Genomic DNA, 4,292 nt, shown 5'->3' with positions numbered 1-4,292 from the left:
GCCACCTGCAAATTCAGGTGCTCAGTGCTCAGGGGGCAGAGACAAGGGCACTGGTGCAAGCTGGCTGGCTAGGCTAGCCTGTGCATTGACCTCCGGCTCAAGGGGGTAACCATGCCTCAATATAAGGTGGGGAGCAATGAGGAAAACAGTCAACATCAATCTCTGGCCTCCACACACTTGCACACACATGTGCACATGCATTCACTACACATGTGCCTCTACACAAATGCATACCACACACACACATACATACACAAGCCAGAAAAGGGAATCATATACATAATGCAAAGAAGTAGGCATATGGTATTCCAATAAAAATTTATTCATGGATGTGCCAGTGTGCATTTCATATACTTCACATATGACACAAAATAATCTTTTGCATTCTGTTCTAAGCATTTAAAATGTAAAAACCATTCTTAACACTTAAGCTGCACAAAAACAGGAACTTTGGTCTATGGGCTACTAACTTCCAACTATCATTGCACAAGAATAAAGACGTGAAAACAAGGCATCATTGTGACACCCATCATTTTGTGTATGAAAAAAATATGCTTTTAGAAATCCGTGGGAAGTTGTGTAGATGCATTCAATTCAGAGAGTCATAAAACTTGTTTAAAAAGACACATTGGAAATTCAGTTTAATACATATTAGAATCTAGCAGAATTTTCTTACTCTTCTGCCCTATATGAACAATTTATTTTCTTTGTGGGGAAAGTAACTTCCTAGAAAGGGAAAGGCAGGAGTAGAGTGAATCTGAAGCCTGCCCAAGCTTTGTGGAGAGTTCCGGCCAGCTGCATTGCTGTGGGACTCTGTCAAACGAGAAAGGAAAGAAAAATATCCTATTTAGGTAGTAACTCCATGGTAAAACTTAGTGGTGAGATTTTAGAAGTTTAAGGAGTCATAGATACAGCTCACTGCGGGAGCACCCATTAGACCCTGGCCCTGGTTCCGTCCCTCCACACAAAAATATTTTATTGAATTTTCTGTAGGGACACTTTTGAGTGAATGATTACTTTAAATATTTTTGGGTTTCTTAAAATTATGAATATTTTAGATAAATCAGATGAAAGTATTTTAACTTATCAGTAGATGAATAATTTAAACATTCTATTTCAAAGTTTAAAACACAAACATTGATATGTTCATTTCCAAAAGGTAGGTAGTTTTAAAATTACTAGATGTTACAATATTGTCATATATTCATATTACAAGAAAAAAGATAAATATAATTTACATATAAATATATGTATGTATTTCAGTAAAAATGGCACAGCTGGTAACTCTCTTAAAGTACATTACCAAAGTATTATTGTAGTCAGTATTTAAACACTATTATTATTCTTCATCTACAAGGCATTTAGAGATAAACACAAGACATTTTAAAAGAACATATAATGTCAACTTGCACTTAGTAAACTCCACATACTTCGTAGTTAATTTTAGCTAAATAGTTAAAATAGACCATTTTAAATGGTCATTTCCTTAAGAGTTCGGTTTTTAAATTTCTTTTTTTGCATTGATTCATAATCAATTATGACATAAAAATTGACCTTTTTTTGAGACAAGGTCTCATTCTGTAGCCCTGCCTTGCCTGGATGTCGCTCTGTAGACCAGACTGGCCTCAAACTCACAGAGATCTGCCTGCCTCTGCCTCCCAAGTGTAAGTGCTGGGATTAAAGCCTTGAAGATGTCAGAAGTGGGGTTCTGGGGAGGTGCTTTTCAGTCTCTGAAAAGCACTCTTCTCATTGATGTGAATGTCAAAAAAGAACAGAGATAAGGTAGATGAAAACTGGAATGAGAATTTCCAGTAACAATAAATTAAAATATAACAGGAAAGTGTCAATACTTTGTGTAGTATTTCCAGAAGAGTACCATCATTTTCAAAGCTCTCAGCACTAGACATATATAAAGTTGAATAATATTTTCCTTTTCCTTGATGTAAAGCATGATATGACCCTTTAAAATGTTTTTATAATATATGCTCACACATGAAGAACTTAACTAGTGAAAAAAGTATTATCACTAAAACGTGAATTTGAAGCCTTTTCATAATTAATCAGTAGTTTTCATAAAAGTATAAAGCAATTTCCCTAGGAAAAAAATCCTGCCAATTGGAATATCTTCATTTTGAAAATAAAAACATAAGACATTGCTTTCTGAGAGTGGTGAAACTCAGACCTCAGTGATCTGAGCACCCAGGAACTCAAGCAGTGAGAGCAGAAAGTGGTACCCTGGGAACAGTTCTTTTCATGGGCACAGTCAGTCACTGGGAAGCATCCATGAGGACTTGTCCCAAGGGCCTGTTCAGTGATGGCTCTCTGGAGTCCAGCAACATCAACCAGTGCCCTCTTCTTCCAACTGCATGTCACAGATGTTTCAGTTTATATTTAAACTCAATATCATTTAATGGTGGCAAAATTCCCAAGCCTGCTCTGGACTGGTCTAGAGGGGGACACTTGACTTGGCTCTCCACAAGTTCCAGTTCAAAGTATGAAAGCATCAGAATCAAAAATTGCTTGATTTCTTGGACAGCAAATAGTCTTCCTGGACATATTGTAGCTCCTGATCCAAATGGCATATAGAAATACTTCAGTTTGTTCCCATTGATGTAGAAGGAGGTCTTTGTCTTCCTCTTCTCATCAAGGTACCGATCATATTTAAAAGTCTGCAACAAAGAGACAAGAAACCAATGAACTATTTTGATAGAAAGTTATCTCACTCTTGACCTGGAAGACCCAAAGAGTAATTTTCTACTAATAGCTCCATCCTCCGCAAGTTAGCGGTGTACACCCAGCACTGAACCAGGTGATACTGGAAAAAGCTTATCAAGAGCTGATAGACCAAGAAGCTCTAGGTACCTCCTGTTCTGCCTGGACTCATTCCTCAGTTAGGCAAAAGAAGCAAAGGGTTCTAAACAGATGATAGAAGGAGCAAATCAAATACATTACCCTCCATTAGTATGGATTTGGAAGAAGGCACTTTTTAAGGAAAGAGAAAAATGGTAGCTTTGCTATGACTGAAAACTTTAACAGAAACTATGAAATGAAGACTATCAGGACTACAATTTCAAAACTCTTGCCTCTATCCAAAGTTTCCAAAACATATGAATATTTACTATAATAAAGGGGACAGTCCCTATGGCTTCAATGAGCAGATCAAAGCTGTAATTCACCTTGATACTGAACTTCAATGAGCAGAAACTTACCAGAGGGTCTGGGTAGATTTCAGGATCCAAATGCATTAACTGTGGATAAAGAGCTATGATGTCGTCTTTTCGGATGTTATAGGAACCATCCTCAAGATGTAGAGTGAAATCCTCCTTAGCAGTCCGGATATTCAAGGATGCACTGGAAAGCCTCAGAGCCTCCTTGATGATGCTATCTAAATATTTTCAAATAAAAGAAGAGAGGAAGGAAGGAAAGAGGGTGGAGAGAATTTGCATATTAAACATATTTTCAAGTTATTTATTTTCATGTTGATGGATTTTTGCCTGCATGTATGTATGTGCACTATGCACCTGCCCAGTGTTTGCAGAGGTCAGAATATGGCATCAGATCCTTTGGAACTGGAGTTATGATGGTTGTGAGCCACCATGTGGGTGTTGTGAGTCAAACCCGGGTCCTCTGAAAAAGCATCAAGTGCTCTTAACCACTGAGCAATCTCTCCATCCCTGAATTTATGCATTTAAAAGCTACATAACATAATGTCTGAAATACTTCTGACAACCTATATACAAAATGAACAAATAAAACTTCTTAACAAATAAAACTTGTTAACAATAACAACTCAAAGTTAACAAATAAAAACTTCCCAAAGCTGCTTCTGTTACCACTGTGCTGTTATTTGTGACTTAGCTATCCTGGAAGATACTTTCAAACTAAATAGTTAAGTCATTGATTCTCAACCTGTTGTCTTAACCCCTTTGAGGTCAAATGACCCCTTTGCAGGGGTCACCTAAGACCATCAGAAAACACAGATATCTGCATCATGATTCAGAACAGTAGCAAAATTACAGTTATGAAGTAGCAATGAAAATTATTTTATGGCTGGGGTTCACCACAACATAAGGAACTGTATTAAAGGGGTGCAACATTAAAAAGGTTGAGAACCACTAAGTTAATAATCTTTTGGTACAATGCCATGTTCTTCACCATCAATGGGAACTAGATAAACATCTCTTATTTTGTAGAATATTAATCTTATTTCTGTAGGACACTAAACAGCTAAGTAATTGGAAAAACTGGTAATCAGTTTTGTGTGAATTATTGTTGACCATTTTGGGGATTAA

General features: G+C 36.9%; 1 long non-coding RNA gene across 1 annotated transcript; it reads right to left on the bottom strand.

The window, feature by feature from the left end:
* Positions 1–299: 299 nt before the first annotated feature.
* On the bottom strand, positions 300–3,447 carry LOC119087380. Its single transcript, XR_005090798.1, has 2 exons — positions 3,210–3,447; positions 300–2,669 (listed from the first exon to the last, which is right to left on the bottom strand). It is a non-coding gene; the product is annotated as an uncharacterized LOC119087380 (long non-coding RNA).
* Positions 3,448–4,292: the final 845 nt, after the last annotated feature.

This window comes from Peromyscus leucopus, chromosome 2 (assembly GCF_004664715.2).
Source record: "Peromyscus leucopus breed LL Stock chromosome 2, UCI_PerLeu_2.1, whole genome shotgun sequence".
Taxonomy (NCBI): Eukaryota; Metazoa; Chordata; class Mammalia; order Rodentia; family Cricetidae; genus Peromyscus; species Peromyscus leucopus.
This window is presented reverse-complemented; position numbering and strand designations above follow the sequence as displayed.